This window comes from Ananas comosus, linkage group 13 (assembly GCF_001540865.1).
Source record: "Ananas comosus cultivar F153 linkage group 13, ASM154086v1, whole genome shotgun sequence".
NCBI classification, from domain to species: Eukaryota; Viridiplantae; Streptophyta; class Magnoliopsida; order Poales; family Bromeliaceae; genus Ananas; species Ananas comosus.
The window spans coordinates 3336790-3358243 of record NC_033633.1 but is presented as its reverse complement, the minus strand read 5'-3'; the positions used below and the strand labels follow the sequence as shown (position 1 = coordinate 3358243).

The following is a 21454-nucleotide window of genomic DNA, read 5'->3' as shown; positions in this document are numbered from 1 at the left end:
ATTTTTTTATCTTTTACTAAAATTATTTTGTTTTTTTATGATTTCTACCTCTTTTGAAATATACAAGCAAAATTTTTACTGATCAACTTGGCAAATTTCCACCACCATCCCTCACCTTGACGGCATTTGCAAATCGGTCCAATGTCGTGTCCATACATATTGTCTCATAAAAAATTAATTTGCTTCCAAATTTGATACCCAAGATTAGTTTCAGTTCCTCTAATCATCATTATAACTTTTATTTTAATTTTTTAGAAATAAAACTGCAAATAAATTATATTATTAAATAGAGCATGCAGAGATATCGATACGAATTTCAGTTAGTTTTGGAGTGTTGTATTAAAGAACAGCCAATAGCACTTTTTACAATTTTTCATCATTTTATTTTTATGAGCTTAATTAACTACAAATTATTATTTCTTACAATTTAATTTTGATTATGATTTCAGTCTGACCTTCTAAATTTGACTCTGAAGTTCATTTCACAAAATAATTATTTTTAATTAATCTATTATTTTGTTGGAGTTGTATGGAAACATCATTTCTTTATTTTCTTTTTGGGTTAATTAAGCTCATAAAAATAAAATGATGAAAAATTGTAATTTTGATTATGATTTCAGTCTGACCTTCTAAATTTGACTCTGAAGTTCATTTCACAAAATAATTATTTTTAATTAATCTATTATTTTGTTGGAGTTGTATGGAAACATCATTTCTTTATTTTCTTTTTGGGTTAATTACACCAATGGTCCATATCCTATACACTATTTTTCAATTTGGTTTCCAACCTTTTTTTTTTTGCAATAAAGTTCCTAATCTTTTGATTTCATTTCAATTAAGTCTCAACCGTTAAAATTGACAGAAAATGCCACGTCAGCGCCACGGAGGCGCCATGTCAGCGCCACAGTGGTGCTGTGTCAGGGATTGCAAAAGAAAAAAAAAGATTGGGGACGAAATTGAAAAATGGTGCAAAGGTTGAGGACCAATGGTGTAATTAACCCATTAAATTTATAAATTAAAAAAAAAATTTAATTTAAGATTTAAATTTTAAATTTAAATTTTGATTTTGAATTCAAATTTAAATTCGAATTCAAATTTCAATTTTGTATTTAATTTAAATTTTTAATTTTAAATTCAAATTCACATTTGGAATTCTAAATTCTAATTTAATTTCAAACTTCGATTTGAAATTTCAAATTCAAAATGTGAATTTGAATTCGAAGTTTAAATTCAAATTTAGAATTGAAATTAAATCTTAAATTCAAATTTAAAATTTAAATTCAAATTTAAAATTTAAAATCAAATTAAAATTAAAATTTAATTTAGATTCAATTAAAAATTTAAATTTAAATTTTGAATTTCAATTCAAAATTTTAATTCAGCTTTAAATTCAAATTTAAAATTCTAATTTCTCGTTAGTTTAAAATTTTAATTTTAATATTATTTTTGAATTTAAATTTAAAATTTTGAATTTTTTTTAGGGACTAAAATGAAAAATGTGTAAAGTTTAGGGACCTAAATTGACATGCAAAAGGTTGCCACATAGACGCTGACGTGGTGATTCCGTTATTTTAACTGTTTTTTTAACGATTGGGACCTAATTGTAATAAAATTAAAATGTTAGGGACTCAATTGCAAAAAAAAAAGTTAGGGACTCAAGTGAAAATTGGTGGAAAGGTTGGGAAACTACCGGTGTAATTAACCCTTTTTTTTTTAAACCACCACAACTTTCAGTAAGTTAAAAAAAAAAACACTTAAAAAACAAATTGATTATAACTATCATACTCCATAAGGTTTCAAATTTGTAGTACATACTAAAAAAACTTTTGCAGTATTTTTTTTCTTTTTTTTTTTCTGTTTCTCTTCTTCTTCTTCTTATTCTTCCTCCTGCAGGAGCAGCACCCACCCTTCTTCTTCTTCTTCCTGCAGGAGCAGCACCTACCCTGCACCCCCGCGCGCGCCGTCGACCAACACCACGAGCCCCGCTCTCCGTCCCCGCCACGCCTCGAATCGGCTCGTCGAGGTCGGCCCTCTGCATGCGTCAAACATTTTCAAAAATATTCCTATGTATTAGTTAATTTGTCCCAATACTAATTAATTTGTCCTATATATTAGTTAATTTGTCCCGACACTAATTTGTTTGTTTGTTACCCGGAATGGGGAGCTCTCCGCTTTGTATAAGAAGAATGAGAAGAGAAAAAGAAAAAGAAAAGAAAAAAAACAGTGCACAATTTTTCTAAATAGTGCAACGCTAGCCTTAAGAGTGTAAAATCTATTCTAAAAAAGTATAATTTCTATATCAAATAGTGCAATTTTTATTAAAGCAGTGTAAATTTATTTTAAAACAGTGTAATTTTATTTTAAGAGTGCAATTTCATCATCTTCTTCTTTTTTATATAATTTTTTTTCTTTATTTTTTTCTTTTTCCACTTTTATAAATTTTTTTTGTCACGCCTCTCCGTCAACGACCACGGTGCCGGCGACGACGCTGCTAAATGTAACATAGCGAACTTCCAAAGTTATGAGGTTATGGTGTATGTTAGTTTGGAAAGCTATTAGAATGGTTCCGGTGAAGTTCAGGTACGTTCGGGTGTTTTCGGTGCGCGTTGGGTACGAAAACGAGACCCGAAAAGCTATATTGGACTGTGGTCGGAATCTGGCGAAGCGTGAATGAAAAGATGATTTAGACACGCTTAAAAATGTGTTTTGGGGGTCTCGGTACGATTAGAAGTGAATCAGAGACCCACGGAGCGAAAACGAGCGAAAACGAAGCAAAACGGACTAAAGCTGAAAACTGCTGAAAATTGGCTAAGTTTTTAAAATTGCTGGGCTGTTTGGACCTACGGGGTCCGGACCTTGGCTTCGGGGTCCAGACCCCGAAGCCCGAAAAGGCCCAGGCGGGCTGGTGGCATTTTGGTGATTTAGAGAAAGTTGACTAATAAGAGGGGGCCATCTTCTTCTTCCTCTCCCATCAGCCATTTTTCCTACCTCACCCATGGTTCTAGTGAGAGAAACTCTCTCTGTCTAGATACCTCTTCCATCTCTCTAGATCCATCTCCCAAATTCGGAGGCTTGGAGGAGAAGGACCTTGCGAACGCGTGGGAGGCGACGTTTCCGGCCCTCGTGCGCCCGTTTGAGCGGCGTGCTTCCGTCTCGGTGTGCGCATTTTGGTAATCTTTTTGGATTTGGATAAATCCTTCATGAATAGCATTCTAGTAGTCCCTAGTGTACTTATGCATATTTTCTCCATGGATTTTGGGATATTTGATGCATGTGTAGAGACTAGGGTTAGAATTGGAGTTTTTTGGGATTTTGGGGGTTTAGACATAATTGAACCCTATATTTCTCTAATTGAAGGTTAGAGAAGTGTCCCAAATAACTCTAGGTTGCGGATCGACGGGCGTTGGCGATCGATTGCGAGTTCGGCCCGAACCGGATCACGTGTGCCGCAGGAGGCCGATTGCAAGTGACTACAAGCAATCGGATAGCGTTACGAGATGGGTTGTGTTCACCGAAATATTTAGCTCACTTCCATGTCGAAGTGAAGTGAGATTTATCATTGATGCATATAATGGTAGTTAATTTCATGAATGAATGCGTTGGTGGATGCCGTGTAAATGTATGAGACATTATGTATTGACTATCTTGGATGAAAATATATGCATGTTAGCATCATGAGAATATGCTAGAGAGTGTGTGCATGTTGGCATTTGTTGAAGCATAAAAAAAAAGGAAGAAGAAGAAAAAAAAAGGAGAAAGAAAAAAGGGTAAAAAGAGAGAAAATTTGAATAATGGTGTATGAGATGATCCATGCACTAGGTGCATGGAGAAATTTGAGTTCAAATTTTGAACCTGGTGCATAGGTTAATCCATGCACCAGGTGCATAGATTACAAAAAGTGGGATGTTCTCGTAGGCATGAATGGTATGGCAAATAGCAAATTAGTCCTTTTCCTTTCAGATATTTGCAAGATGCTCCATTTTAAGCGTATAATATCTTGTTACTTTAACTAAACTATAATATAAACAAAGTGAAGGGAATAATTTGTAATGTTACACCCATGAACCCATGATCCCACGACTGTCAAAAAAATCTCCCACGTCCAACTTCCCATATCCCCACAATCCCCACTATACGCACATCCTAAAAAAAAAAGAAATAAAATAAAAAAAAAGAGAGGGAAAATTCCAAGCAGTTGTAATTCAGCCCATAAATATCTCTCGAAACAAAAGGAGAGACACAGTTTTTGAATTCTCAAACCTATACTATTCCCCTGTTCACGAAAGAAAAACCCATACTATTCCCCTGTTCACGAAAGAAAAAAAAAAGGTAGTTTTTCCATTGATGTAGCATCAATCAATGACAAAGCTCTCTCTCTCTCTCTCTCTCTCTCTCTCTCTCTCTCTCACCATTAACGCCCCAATTCGCACCGACACTCTCTATTAACGCCCCAAATCGATCGCTCACTCCCTGGCTCCTCCCTCTCTCGCTTTCCTCGGCCTTCGACGCCTCCGCCGCCACCGGATCCATCGATCGAGATCGATCGATCGAGGGTAAGGATACGTGTGGCAGCGGGGAAGATCCCGGTCGCCTTCGTCAACGGCAATGGCCTCCGCTACGAACAGGTTGGCCCCCATCACGAGGGCGTTCCTCGGGAGCGCCGACGATGTTGCGTGCCTCATGGCGGAGCTTGGGCGCCTCTCCGATGACCTCCGCAAAGACTTCCACCCACGTTCGGCCTTTGCCTCCTTGACGCACACCCGCCGTCCGCCTGGGCGCTGCTCGACCCCCTCTGCATCGCCCGCCTCGCCGACTACGCCGTCTCCAACGCCGCCTCGTCGTCGAGTTCGCACACGTCGGCCTCTTCGAGAAGAAGGGCCGCGGCGCGCTCCTTGTGCTGGCCGCCATGCTCCTCATGCTCGCCGACGCCGTCTACAGCGTCATCGCTTCCTCCAGCCCCGCCGTCGACCTGCTCTCGGCGGCCCTCATGAGCGCTCTTTGGATGCAGTCCGGCTTCCTCCGACCACAAAACCCCGCGCCAAACTCTGTACTTCCCGATCCCCGAAGACGCGCCCGCGGCGGCGGACGACGATGACGGCGACGGCGATGAGGAGGAGGACGAGGACCTGGGGAAGCTCCTGGAGCTGTTCCCGCGAGAACAGCTTATCTCCTTCCTCCTCTCTGCGGCGACGCGCGACCCGCGCATGCTCCACCGAACTCCGCTGAGCGCCTCCGCCGAGCTCCACCAAGCTCCGCCACTTCTCCACCGCATCTCTTCCGAACTCCACCGAGCTCTACTGAGCGCCCCCGCCGAGCTTCACCGAGCTCCGCCGCGTCTCCATAAGTTTCCTCTTCACACCGCGGCCTCCACCTGTTCGATGAAATTCCTAAACGAAACTAGAGGAAGCCCGATCGGATCGGCGGCGGTCGAAACAGCCCCGATGAGATCTTGACGGCAGTGACCTCATCAGGCGCGGACACCAAGGTGTGTGTCGCGGAGGCGCCACGCATACACTGCCAATGCCTCAACCGCTTCGTAGTGGGGCTCGATGCGGAGACCATCGTCGCTGACAGCCGCGCCGCCACCCGCGGGTTCAGCCCACACCCTATCGCACCTCGTCTTCTCCCTCCTCTACGCCGGGGATGCCGAGCGCCTCGACGATGAGTGCGGGCTCCCCGTCGCTAACGTCGTCAACCACCTGCTCTTCCGCATTCTCATTGACGGTTGACGGGTGCTTGCGGTGGATGCTGCGGAATGGCAATGAGTTGAGGCCCGACGACCTCGCCCACCAATTGTTTGATGAAACGCCTAGGATATTGCTCTGACGGAGTTGGCGCCAACGAATCATGCCTACCAATTATTTGATGAAATGCCTAAGATGTACTTTTGACGGTGAACCCGATCTATACATAAAGAGAGAGAGCGGTGCTCTTCTCTTTATAAAAAATATGTCTTATCAGAAGAGAGTGAGCGGTGCTCTTCTCTTTATAAAAAATATAGCATCATCGAAAGAGGGAGAGAGCAGTGCTCTTCTCTTTGCAAAAAAATTATATTATCAAAAGAGAGAAAGAGATTACTTCTCTATTTATGAAAGAGAGAGGGAGCTTTGTTACAAAAAAAGGAGGCAAGGAAGGGATTTTTTCACCTTAGTTGTCCCATGAATGTAGAAGAGACAAAGAAGAATTATCTATCTTTGTTGTCTTATATTTTCAAAGGAGATAAAGAGAAAAAAATGTGTTCTCTTAATTCTCCTACAATGAAGAGACAAAAGAAAATTAGTCGGATTACCGATTAATATTCTTTCCAAAGTCGAATCTTTCGATTTGGTCAAATTAGACCAAATTGAGATTTAATCGCATTGGACATTTTATGTGATTCATGACTGAGAATTTGACAAATAAAAAAAAACATTTGAAATGTTTAAGTAATGAATTTGATTCTGAACAATATATTTAAATATTTTGATCTCAAACAAATCCTAAATAATTCCCATCTCAAAATCTCGTATGGAACAAGCCCATACTCACCTCAAATCTCATAACCCAAGCTCAACATAACCACTCAGGTTCAGCCCAAACATAAATCTGGGCCCAATTCTATAGTTTACCCAAAGAAATATGGACCTAAGTCATATAGGCCTGAATTGAGCCCGAGCCCATATCCAAAATTTAGATATAATTCAGGCCTCAACCTGAATCTATACTACATGGGCCTGAATTTAGCCCATACCCGAATCCATATCATATAAGCCTACATCTAACTCACATTGAGCCTGAATCCAAATATAGCTTTACGGACCTGAACTCAGCCCAAGTCTAAACTCAATGGCCAATCTACACATCTAAGCCTAACCCAACCAGATTATATCTCTGAATGGGCCCAAGTTCATGTCCAAGACAAAACCCAAACCCAATCTAATTATATCTCTGAATGGGCCCAAATTCATGTCCAAGGCCGAATATAAACCCAGCCTAATTATATCTCCGAATGAGCCCAAGTTTATGTCAAGACTAAATATAAACCCAACCCAATCATTTATTCCAGATTGATCCAAGCTGAACCCAATCTTTAATTCCAATCCAATCCAAATTTGACAAGCCATACATGAAACCTATACCATAATAACCAAATCAAAGTCCAAACCTAACCTCAATCATGCACAACCTAATCCAACCTCTTCTCTATACCAAGTCTTTGGAAACAAACTATTTCAACCCAATTCTCTAGCATATAAAACTAGAGCCAAACCACAACCATATTCAAACTCGATCAAATTCTAAATATATGCTTAGAATTGATCAAATCGTTTTTTTTTTATCTTAGTACATATGACTAAGATAAAAATAATTAAATCGATTGGACTCTAATATATATACTTAGAGTTCAAACATAAGAAATCAAGTTAGACTCTAATATGTATAATTTCGGCTAATCCTAATATATATATTTAGTATTTAGCCATCCTTCACCTTAGAGTGAACTCGAATTTAGTTTGACTCTAATATACATATTTAGAGTTCAATTAAATTAATTAAACTCTAATATATATAATTAGAGTTAATCTAAATCAAATCGGCTAATTCTAATACAAATAGATTTAGCCATCCTGCACCTCATGGTGAACCCAAATTAGACTCTAATACATACATTTAGAGTTTAATTTAAATCAAAATTTTGACTAATCCTAACATATATAACTAGGATTTAATTGATATTTCACCTCATGGTGAACCCAAATGAAACTAAATTAGACTCTAATACATACACTTAGAGTTTAATTTAAATTACATTTGACTAATCCTAATATATATAATTAGGATTTAGTTGATATTTCACCTCATGGTGAATCCAAATTGGACTTTAATACATACACTTAGAGTTTAATTTAAATCAAGTTTTGACTAATCCTAATATATATAATTAGGATTTAGTTAATATTTCACTCAATGTGAGACATAATTAAGCTCTAATATATAAGCATTGGGCTTAATTACACTAGACTCCAAGATATCGAATTAGAGTCTAATTCGAAATATTTGGGTTAATTCTAACACATACATTTAGGATGAAAGCTTAAACCAATTTAATCAAATCAAACTCTAATGCACCTAACTAGGGTTTAATTTGAATCAAATCCGATTAAGTCCCAATGCATATACATGGAATTTAATCAATCCCTCATCTTAGGGTGAACAATATTGTTGAGCACTGAAACATATGGAGCCTAATCAAGTCAATCTGATCATATACTTTGGTTCAAAATCAAGTTCAATCAACCGTCATATTCATTCATGTACACTGGGGGTATGCCCCTGGTTAAGCCATGTAACTATATAATGGATTATGTTATAAAATCCACATTTTATTTCAGTCTATTTCAGCATTACAGAGGTCTCTTAATCGAAGATGCCCTAACACTTTGTAGGGGTAATTAACAATAGACGCTTGCGTTTATTGGAAGCCATGAATCCACAATACCTGATAACCATATATATATATATATATATAATTAAATACTAATCTGAATCATGAATACTACCCCACGGGGAAAATCAAAATAAGATCAATCGTGCGAGGTGCGTCATTCGTGGTCGCAGACAGCATTATAAATGTGCTAGATGGTAAATACATGTTAGCATTATGAGAATTATGCTAGATGGTATTTGAACGTTAGCATCATGAGAATATGCTAGAAAGAATGTGCATGTTGATATATTGTGGATTATGTTAAAGGTAATATGCATGTTGGCAAGTTGTAGAATATGCTTGATTCGTATGAGTTGAACATGGGTCGAAAACTCAAGGGTGATTAGAGGACTCGACATTGGAAAATTAGAACATGAGATCTATGAATACTCGATGTGGACAACTAGCATGTCAAGTAGATCGAGTGGCATGAACCTAGTGTTATTAAACATAGGTTAGACATGAACCTAGTGTCATAGAACATAGGTTGAACAAGTGAACCTAGAGTCGAGATCTATGTGGAAATGACATAGAACCTAGTGTGGCATTGAAACTAGGTTACGACATGTAGTGACACTTAGCGTGGTTGAACCTAAATGGTGAAATATAGTGGTAGTAGGACCACTGGGATGTGCATGGGTCGAACCTAGATAGGTCGACAGCATAGGGTGGTTGACTACCCTTGAGATGTGGAAAACGAATTTCGAAATCCTAGGACTTATTGCCACCAAGAGTGGGTGTGGGGCGTGTGCGACGATTTCGCCGCCCGGGGCTAAACCATTGTTGGGCGTGTGCGACGATTTCGCCACCAGATGGTTAAGCCGGTTTGTGGATTATGCCGCCGGTTGACTTGATGGCTGGACGTGTGCGACGATTTCGCTGCGAGATGGCTAAGTCAAGGAGTGCGGTAGGCTGTGGATGCAGCAGATTACGCGGTATTCCGCGTTGGATTGACTCGATGCCAAGTTGGGTGGCTAGCTTGGTTAAAGTAGATGAAACCTTAAGAGTAAGTGGTTTATGGCACGAATCTAAGGAAGTAGAAACCTTAAAAGCTAGTAGACATGAGCTATGGATAGCGTGATTGAAAGTAGTATCGATTGATCTACTTATGGCACGAATTTGCATATTGCATTTCGTGAGGCATAGTCATGTATTTAATATTGCATAAATATCTATGGATATTTGTTGCACTAACATAATTGTAGTGCCTCCTCCGGACCTTGTGGGTCAAGCTCTTCCCTTGGGTGGCCATACCCACTGAGAACTATATTTATATAGTTCTCACCCCATATCGTTTTGGGGATTTCAGATTCACACGCGAGCGGCGCGGCGGCGCGAGGAAAGGGCGTAGCTCCGTAGATAGCGCCCTATTATTGGACCAGAGATAGTGGTACCTCGGGGTGGTCTAGCTTAGGGGTATAGAATGAAAAAAAAAAAAAAACAAGCTTGTATTAAGTGTTGTAATAACTAGATTGTAATTTGGAAGTTGAATGTAAATAAAAATGTAATATGTTAAGATGCATGTGAGTTGAATGCTTGTAATAGCATAGTATTTATGTTTTTGATATTTCTTTATGCAATTTGTATGTTCAATTCTATTCCTAGTTGGAACATCGTGAATTGTCTTGATTGTGATGCCTAGGATGTACATTGGAGACTCTGTCCGTTCGGCGGTCTGTTGGCGCGCCCGAACCCGACCAAATAGGCAGGGTTCGGGGCGTGACACTAAAGATCCCCCGCTCCGAGGTTGCGGGGGCCGCAGCGACCTCCGCGGCGCCAATGTCAGCGGAGAGGCATCGTCGTTGGAGGCGGCGGAGGAGGCAAAGGAGGAGGGAGATGGAAAGGGCGAGAAGGGCGAGAGTGGATGAGATAGGCGTCATTGTCGGAGGCGGTGGAGGAGAGTTGAAGAGGGAAAAAAAAAAAGTCGCAGCGCGGCCTCGGCAGGGTCGGAGGCGAGGAAGGCGAGGGATGTGCGGGCGAAGGTAAGGATGCGCTGGACAAAACCGAAGCGGGTCGCCTCCGCCTCCGCCTCCGCCTCTGCCTCCGCCACTCTCTGGAAAGAGAAAGAAAAAAAGAACGAGAGAAAAAAAAAAGGAGAGAGTAAAAGGTATAAAGGTATTTTGGTCAGTTTGTTGAAAAATCGGACCAAATCTGCAAAAACGAAAAAGGTGACCCACTTTTGCAAAAACATAAAATTAGTGGATTTTTTATGCAAATTGGCCAAAAAATAACAGAAAGGAAAAAGAAAATATAATGAAAATGCTCCTGGAATCTGAAGTACCCTTCTCCTATCCACTAACTGCATCTACAAAAAGTCATTTAAGATATATCAGGCAATCAGAATTAAAAACAAAATGACCTAGCAAACAAAACGATAAATATCTGGCTCCACCTCCACATTCTTGTATCGGCACAATATCCAGCTTTCAATAATCTGAATAATAGCACTAGTACAAACACCAACTAAAAAGACTATCCAATCATACTGTAACAAGTTTGACTTCCAAACTTTTACGGCTCTTGTGATTGCCATTTGAAAAAAAGAGGCAATCGAATACAACAGGAGGGAGTAGAAATGATTGTGTTTTATTTCATTAGAATTCTGTGGTTCACCATCATTAAAGTAGGGTATGATGCTAGTAGCGCAGATTGCCGCAAACACGTGTGACAGCAACTCGACAAAATAGAAAACTTGCTCAGAAACATTCAAGAAAAAAAAGGAATTACTATAGCAAGGTGATTGGCTGTAATGATGCCAGAGACACTCAACAACAGCAGTTGGATCTTAGAGTTGGACTGCGCAGCAGGATTATTTTCCTGCTGCATCTCTATTACTGAAGCTAGAAAAAAAGAGACAAGATTCAATGTTCAAATAACAAAATCCCAACAACCAAGAATTGGCGCAAACAACTATAAACAATACAGACATTTATGGATTCAATGCGAAAATTGTTAACTACAGCAAAAACATAATGATTTTGATATAAATAAAAGATACAGACATTCATGGATTCAATGCGAAAATTGTTAACTACAGTAAAATCATAATGATTTTGATATAAATACAAAATATGGATATTCAGGGGTTCAATGCGAAAATTATTAACTACAGCAAAAACATAATGATTTTGATATAAATAAACAATACAAATATTCATATATTTAATGCGAAAATTGTTAACTACAGTAAAAATATAATGATTTTGTTATAAATAAAAAATACAGAAATTCATGGGTTAAATGCGAAAATTGTTAACTACAGCAAAAGCATAATGATTTGATATAAATAAACAATACAAACATCCATAGGTTCAATGCGAAAATTGTTAACTACAGCAAAAACATAATTATTTTGATGTAAATAAAAAATACAGACATTCATGGATTCAATACGAAAATTGTTAACTACAGCAAAAACATAATGATTTTGATATATATAAGCAATGCAGACATCCATGGGTTCAATGCGAAAATTGTTAACTACAGCAAAAGTATAATGATTTTCATATAAATAAACAATACAGACATTCATGGGTTCAATGAGAAAATTGTTAACTACAACAAAAGTAAAATGATTTTAATATAAATAAAAAATACAGACATTCATGGGTTCAATACGAAAATTGTTAACTACAGCAAAAGTATAATGATTTTGATATAAATAAAAAATAGATATCCATGAGTTTAATGCAAAGTTTGTTAACTACAGAAAAAATATAATGATTTTGTTATAGATAAAAAATATAGACATCCATGAGTTCAATGCGAAAATTGTTAAATACAGCAAAAGCATAATGATTTTGATATAAATAAATAATACAGACATCCATTAGTTCAATGCGAAAATTGTTAAATACAGCAAAAGCGTAATGATTTTGATATAAATAAACAAAACAGACATCCATGAGTTCAATGCGAAAATTGTTAAATGCGAAAATTGTTAATTACAGTAAAAGTATAATGATTTTAATACAAATAAATAATACAGACATATATAGGTTCAATGTGAAAATTGTTAACTACAACAAAAGCATAATAATTTTGATATATATAAACAAAACAGACATCCATGGGTTTTTCGCTAACTATAGCAAAAACTTAATGATTTTGATATATATAAACAATACAGATATTCATGGTTAAATGTGAAAATTATTAATTACAACAAAAATCATAATGATTTTGATATAAATAAAATATACAAACATACATGGGTTTAACGCGAAAATTGTTGAATACAGAAAAATAAAATGATTTTGATATAAATAAACAGTACAGACATTCATGGATTCAATGCGAAAATTGTTGACTACAGTAAAAGCAAAATGATTTTGATATAAACAAAAAATACAGACATCCATGGGTTCAATGCGAAAATTGTTAACTACAGTAAAAGCAAAATGATTTTGATATAAATAAACAATACAGACATTCATGGGTTCAATCCGAAAATTATTGACTACAGCAAAAGCAAAATAATTTTGATATAAATAAAAAAATATAGGCATTCATGGGTTCAATGCAAAGTATAATGATTTTGATATAAATAAATAATACATGCATCCATATGTTCAATGCGAAAATTATTAACTATAGCAAAAGTATAATGATTTTGATATAAATAAACAATACAAACATTTATAGGTTAAATGCGAAAATTGGTAATTACAGCAAAATAAAATGATTTTGATATAAATAAAAAATACAAGCATTCATGGGTTCAATGCGAAAATTGTTAACTATAGCAAAAGTATAATGATTTTGATATAAATAAATAATACATGCATCCATATGTTCAATGCGAAAATTATTAACTATAGCAAAAGTATAATGATTTTGATATAAATAAATAATACAGACATTCATGGGTTTAATACGAAAATTGTTAACTACAGCAAAAACAAAATGATTTCAATATAAATAAAAAATACAGACATTAATTAGTTCAATGCGAAAATTATTATGGATTAAATTATAAAAAACTTCTTAGGTCAAAAACGTAACAGCTTTGTCTACGAACAAGGAAGCTAGAAGTAATACAGCTATGAATCTCATGGAGAGTAAGATCCTGGCTTAGGATGACGCTTAGACACATGGCTCCCCTCGGATGCTCACATTGTTCGATGAATCAGAAGAAACCCTAACCCTAACCCCAAATCCAACACAGCTCAAAGTAAGAAAGCGGAGTGAGAAATGGGGCAGCAGGAGGAGGAGCTCACCTCCCGAGGATGCTCGCGTTCCTCGCCGGCTCTCGGATGCTCGCGTTCCCGGATGAATATGAATGAGAAGAAAATAATGAATCGGATGAATATGAATGAGAAGAAAATAATGAATTGGATGAATATGAATGAGAAGAAAATAATGAATCAGTAAAAAGCTGTCACGCCCCGGTTTACACTTTCCCCGGGCGCGCCGACAAATTCGCCGTATACAAAGGAATTTCCCCTGTATACGAAGCGATAGCTGTACCTGTACATCCAACACTACTACGAACAGTAGTAGAGAGCTGCTAGAGAATACAGAAGCTAAACAAACTGAGTTTCATATACATAGTCCAAATCCAAAATACAAAGCTACTCGCACTGGCGAGTTAAGTCCACTATGTACATAAACTCAAAACAAAACATCTACCTGCAGTAGGGGCACCTCTAGCTCAGCACGTTGGGTAGGGCTCTAACTCGCGACGCCCTTGCCTCGATCCTGATCCGCGGAAGGCGCAGCAGCCGAAACCTGTGGCTCTGCAAAACAGGGGTAACAACTGGGCGTGAAATACTACTGTAAAAATAAGTAGTCCTCAGTGGTACCGCCCAAAACAACATCGTCCACCACTAATCTACAGAAGGAGCAGGAATAGTAGTAAAATGCAGGAATAAAGTCTACCGCTATCAAACACTACACTATCATGCTCTATACTAACCAAATGTAGAAAATATCCAACCTGACCCAATCCAATCGGGACTGTAAGCATACCCGTCTCCGGGACTGTGAATACACCCGTCCCTGCCCGTTGCGACTATCAGGCTCTATCCACCCTAACTGGTCCGTGGAGAGCAAGTCCAACTGGCATAAGCGACACCAACGCGAAAGCACAAAGCCTGACTCCGGAGTGGCACTCGTGGGCACTACCCAACCGAGTATGCAGCGTATTTCTGTCGAGCTCAATCAGGCTCCAACTAGCCAAAGTCAAGTAAACAGGGTCAAAACAGGTCTACAAACCAAACCCACGTGCCCTCGGCACAATCTGTGACCAAAACAAGAATCTGGGTCCACCGCTAACCCGAACGGCATCCAACGACCCGAAACAGCCTACACTCTGCTGAAAAATAAGCTCGGCACCTCAGCACGAGCGTAAATGTCATCTAAACTACTCCAGGTATCCATCGCACTAATACTGCAACGATACAATCGAATTTCGGCTCCTAGAGCTAAATCTGGTAGTTTAAGCATATGACGGGTCAAAAATGCGGGTTTTCTCCTAAGTCAAATTTCAAGTCCAACATGTATAATATAAACATTCATTTCAGCATGCTTTTATATTCATATTACGTCCAAAATGCTAATCGATGAATTAAAGCATGATATACAAAAATCGAACTATACACGTCGACTAAACATGCACTTAGGAGCGAAACCGATGATACACCCACCTCAAGAGCAAATTCCTGGCAGCACGGAACTCCCTCGGCTGCGACACAACCTGCTGGATCGACTGAAAATGTCCGAGTCTCAAAATCAAGCTATCTCTAAGCTATCAACATCAAAATCCACAATTCAGTCCAAATACACAGCAGCAGAGAAGAGATGGATTTCGACCAAGCTAACCTTCACCAAAATCCACAAGTAAGGACTTCGTGGATTCCTCTCGCAGTCCCGAAACCAACGAATCAAGTCTTGTCGAAATCCGATGCTCCTACGTCGAGTACGAGCTGAAATACTAACAGTTGATGATGAAGTTCAGCAAAATAGCAATTAAGCTTAAATATCTCAATTCCAATGTCAAAACTCACCTAACGAACTCCAAATCAGGTGAAAAGGGTCCCAATTCCAGTACTGGGTGATAGGGAAAGTGACTCAACTCCACAAAGCCCCTGCTTCCCAAGTTCACCCCAAGAAAACTAAAAAAAATGGGCAAATTCTGTCCAAAGCAACAGCAGCAGAGGAAAACCTCAGTTCGACAAAGCTAACCTCAACTAAAATCTGCAATTCAGGGCTCCGTGGATTCCTCTGGAAGTCAAGAATCCAGCAAATCAAGTTTCGTCGAAATCCGACCTTCCTACGTCGCGCACGAGCCAAAACACTGGAGGTCGTCGTTGAAGAACTACAGAATCAGCACTCCATCAAGCTGGATCATGGAAGTTTGATGCAATTTGAGGCAAATCCGAGGGTAGAGATGCTAAAAGAGGCTTCTCTGTGAAGAAGGGAGGAAAAGAGCTCACCAGGGACACTTCTCAGCTATTTATAGGGTGAAAATAGGATCAGATGAACCTCAAGAACAAAGCTTGCAATCTACTGTCCCTGCAGAAACGGGCGTTTCTGGGCGCCCGGAACCATGTTCTGGGCGACCAGAACATCCCGACTGCACAAACCGGGCTCCTCGGACTCTCCGCTCGCGGTGTGCTGCGCCCGTAAATGGCACCGGCGGAACTCACCTACCGCCCTGCCACGCGTCGAAGCAAGCGATATTCACGAGGTGAAATTTTCGGACCCACTTCTTGGCGCACGGAACATGGGATCCGAATTGGCTTCCAGTTTCAGTTAAATTCAACACTCGTTTCTGGGCGACCCTAAACATGTTCTGGGCGCCCGAATCTGGCAAAACTCCAGTTTTGCTTATTTGAGTGCGCCGAGTCCAATTCTGCATCCAATTCGTGCATAATTGACTCCGACTCAGTCCGACACTCTCCAGAGATGTCGACCAGTCAATAATACTGAAGCCAATCCTATCCAAAACTCAGAAACACTACAAAAGCTAGAAACTGTAACTGTTATATGCTTGTCTAAACTGTAACTGTTATATGCGTGTTTAAACTGTAACCGTTATATGCGTGTTTTTTTTTCCTGTCTGCGTGTGCATGGTGGAAGCAAAACCCCAATGCTTGAGAAGCGAAGAAGAATGTAAGAGAATACTCTAAAAGCTTTCTGCGCTTTCATGGCGGAAGCGAAACCCTAATTCCTAAGGAGCGAAGAAGAACGAAAGGAAAAACCCTAAGCTACCGTTTGGTTCGGGGTTAAGAAAAAACTAGTTATTCCAGGGTTAGGGTTAAGTTCAGGGTTAAGGTGGGGTTAGAGTATTTTTGTGTTTGGTTGAGAATTGGAGTTAGTCCAGGATTAAGAAAAACAGTCTTTTGTTGGAGTAGGTAGGATAAGAAGGATAGTGGTTGGTAAAGATATAAAAAGATAAAAATACCCTTACATTAATCTATTGAAATAAAAGTTTATGTTTGGAATATAAAATTCTATCATTGCAAATATTTTTGAGGATAAAATTAAATTAATTTTAGCGTTATTTTGTACCCAAATATTTCTCACTACTCTTTTATGACTATGAAAATACCTAAAATTTAGGAACAACTATTTTAAAATTTTCTTAAGTTCAAATTTCATGAACTATTTTGATATTTTATGAACAATTGCATTTTAACCCTCCAAAACCACTAATTTTCAACCTTTCAAATTTAGCCCCTAGCAGAGGTGACTACCGTTATGCCATTTCAAACCCGATTTGTGCCGATAACACTTTTACTTTCGATAAGCACTTCTAACCATCACAACGCGTACGCCCAACTTTTGTACTTCACTTATGACTCTCATACGACACGTTGCGAAATTTGATAAAATTTAGCATTACGATTCGGATATTCGATATAATACACAAATATTTAAATATATCAAGTCAATCTGCACATCAACGAACAGTTACAAAGATAACAACACATTAATCAACAACAAATACATATACAATCAAAACTGTTTGAAAGAGTACAAGTATATAACAGAGTTAGATAGCATTTACATCTACCAACATGATCCACCTACCAACATTCAAATAAGAAAATTTTATCACAATTTCTAACATTAATACATGTTCCATAAAAGGCAGAAATAACCCAGTATTACAAACCATATGCATCTCATACATCATCATCTTAGAATAGTCAAATACCAATACAACCACTGCACTTAGTTCTATCAAATAGCAATACAATTATCAAATTTATAGAAAATAATGTTCTACTGCTCCACAATTGGTTTGCAATATTAGCACGGAGATCCTCACCATTTTGGGAGTCATCAATTACTCCAATTAAATCGCGTTCTTCACCTTCATTTTCAGCATCCGGTTCATCTTGCTCCTCAGAAAAAATATTATTATTTGCTTGATGACGACGAATAAAGTTATGTAGTGTACAACATGCCATAGCAATCAAGTATTGAACTTTATACGGAAACGGTGTTGCTACATTGAGAATTTTGAAACGCTTCTTCAAAATGCCAAATGTCCTCTTGACCACATTTCTTAATTGAGCATGCCGGTGGTTATACAAATCTCGTGAATTTCGATGAACGCGGGCCCGTGTGTTATGTTAAATTGACTAATATGGTAACGCTCTCCTCTATAGGGTACAAAAAATCTATTTGTATTTGCGTATCCTGAGTCCACTAAGTAATACTTGCCTGCGAATAATATAATTACCAGTTGTTAAGTAAATAAGAATTATCAGTAATATTGTTCATATATATATTAATGAGCGGGAAATAATTAGCAACACTACCTTCGGACACAACGAAACCACCTGCTTCGCACGCCGATCGAAGTACTCTCATATCTGCAGCAGATCCTTCCCAACCTGTGCATATAAATAAAAAATTTTGATCAAATGACACGGCAGCCATCATATTTTGTGAGCTAAACCCTTTTCGACAGCGAAATGGTGCTTGTTTGCTCCTTCTGACCATTACTGGAATATGTGTGCCGTCGATTGCACCAATAGCATTTTATAGTTGAAAAAAAAATAAAAAATATTAGTAGTAATAAAATATTTTTATACACCAATGTATTATATATACAAGCGTGCATGGTTATGTTGAAAGGATGAAAATTTGGATTATCCTGAATCCTTGGATACACGGCAGTATTACTTGACGGCAACATTATGTACTCATCTACTGATGGTTTCTCCGGAATGTTGGAATGTTTCCGCCAGAATCCGGTTTGCCACGCCATGGCCTACGCCAAATAGAAATATGGCTAACTGCTCGTCAGTAGTCAAATTTCTTGTGCTACTTATCAACCCCCTCTCTACTAATGCATCGCGGAGTGCAATAAATGTAGTTGCACTGATACGAAAGTGATGGTAGTATCGTTTATAATGACCAGACAAAATATCACACAATATTTGATGTCCAGTAAACAGTCGATTCGACACCTTTGTTTGGGGACTCTATTTGCAAATGATTCATATTCTAGTTCAAGTTGCATTATATTTTCTAAAGATTCATCATCGTCATCTAATATTATCGTAACGGTGGCTATGGTTGCTGATGAAAAGATTATTTTATATAGTGCGTTGGCCATTACTGTCTTTCAAAATCCAACTATTGTCAATAACAAATACATGAGAGTACATAGATAAGTATAGTAAAAAATAAAAAATACATACAAACATATAAAGGACACAAACTTATAATGTTCCAAACAGTAAGAAAATATGCAAAGCTAAGTGTGACACCCCAATAGTCCCACATCGGATGGGAAAGGGGTTGTCATTGGGTTTATAAGAGACTTAGACACTAGTAATAATAACTGAGCTTAAGCATTTTGGGCCGGTGGTTGGGCCCAACGAGTTATTGTTGCTAGTGGGCTAGGTCGTTACATTTGGTATCAGAGCCGGTTCACCAGCTGGATATGTGTGGCGAGTCTCGGCTGAGCCAGGGTCTGGATGACAGGCTAGCGAGATGAGTCTCACATCGCCTAGTGACCTTGGGCTGTGTGTGTGATTGGACTGACGAGGACGTCAGGACCTTAACGGGGGGAGTCTGTGACACCCCAATAGTCCCACATCGGATGGAAAAGGGGTTGTCATTGGGTTTATAAGAGACTTAGATACTAGTAATAATAACTGGGCTTAAGCATTTTGGGCCGGTGGTTGGGCCCAGCGAGTTATTGTTGTTAGTGGGCTGGGTCGTTACACTAAGACTAGAGGAAACATAAACCAAAGCAACATACAACATAATTCACTACTACAAGCAATATCATTACGCCAATTGTCTATATCCCCAACTACCATTACGCCAATTGTCTATATCCCTGGAAATAACTACCTGCGCAAGTTGACGCTTTGCCCACTTGAAAGCAAGGTCGTCCTTCAATGACATGAAAAGTTCTCGATTCTTATCTTCCTTGAACGCATCACCGACAGCCAAGATGTGATCATCACTTAACCCCGTAATCCCATACACTCTTTTCATGCATGCGTCAATCGATGGGATATTTAGGCGACTGCTCATCTTGGTGTGGCATAGTTGCCGCACCAAATCAAGCTTTTGCTTTCCCAACTCGACCATCTCGGCCATCGCAGAAGCCCGGGGATCAATTTTTTTTTTGCGTCCACCTGATGTGATGCATGTTGCGGTTGCTGATTGCTGCGCTCTAGAGATCGAGCTCTTTTACCACCAGAGCTGTGGCCAGAACCATTTTGCATCGGTTGTGCGCAGCACGGGAGGGCTTGGGGAGCGTGAGGTATTTGCGCTATCATCATTAGCATTTCTAGCGCACCCTGATGACCCTGGTTCGAATGGACACGGTGAGATATTACATGCTGACATTCTAATGCCAACAAGAGTATCAGCCTCACCAGGGGATCACCCGGAGGAGCTTTCAATTATATATTCGCACTGACCACAGTAGTGGTAGATGCATATCTTTCAGAAGTAGTTGTATTTTGGGAAAGAAACTCAATGTCCTTATAGGCGGGAAGGGTTTATCCCTACACCTGGCGTAGACGAGATTATCCTGAACAAATGATATTAGCAATTTAATACTATCATATAAGCTATATGCCTTAACAAAGTAACGCAATGTATTTAAACTTTACCGCTATTACAGCATCCTAGATACTTGCGTCACTTGGTGTGGGAATGTGCAATTCATAACAAGAGAATGGTACAGATTAAAATTTTTTTAAAAAACTTTAAATCGATTCTTCATTTGTTCTTTTGTTATGTGAGATCCCTGGTGTTTGGCGGTTGAGGCTTGTCGACAGCTCTGGAGAGTGTCGGGACAAATCTGAGTCGCGTTGGCGTGAAATAGACGCAAAACGGACTCTGTGCGACGTGAGAGCAACAATTAGCAAGGAAATCTGCAAATAGCAAGTTTCTCTGCTTGCTGTACCGGTACAGCCAGCATGGTGTACCGGTACACCGCATTGGGCTGCGCGCAGACTACTCTCGGGTTGTCATCTGGTACCGGTACATGGGCCCGTGTACCGGTACACTAGGGTAGGTAAGAGGGTAATTTGGTAATTATCTTGCCTTGATAATTTCTTCAAAAAGTGCAACTTTCGTCCAAAAAAAGTGTAACTCTCATCCAAAAGAGTACAATTTCTATCTCAAAGAGTGCATCTTTTATATAAAATAGTGCAATTTTTTTTAAAATAGTGTAATTTTATTTTAACAGTGTAATTTTATCTTCTTCTTCTTCCCTCTTCTATGATCTTTAGTCTTCTTTGTGGAAAAAAATATTTTTTATTTTTATTTTTTATTATTCTTATTTTCTTTCTCTTTATAATTTTTTTAGGTAACGACCTCTCCCTTGCCCTCTATCGCAGTTATCGTCCTTACCGTGGTGTAACTATTTTTCTCCCTCTTTCTCGTCGGCGTGCTTTTCGGCCCGAGAAGCACTTCCTCTTCGTCGCTGGTGGCGGCAATGGGAATGGCGGGTAGAGGAGGGTCGGAGAGGAAAAAAAAAAAAAAAAAAAGGGAAGGAAG

At 38.8% G+C, this 21454-nt stretch overlaps 1 long non-coding RNA gene across 1 annotated transcript; it reads left to right on the top strand.

Moving 5' to 3' along the window:
* Window positions 2942–3688, top strand: LOC109719130. The gene is made up of 2 exons (XR_002218622.1): window positions 2942–3170; window positions 3358–3688. It is a non-coding gene; the product is annotated as an uncharacterized LOC109719130 (long non-coding RNA).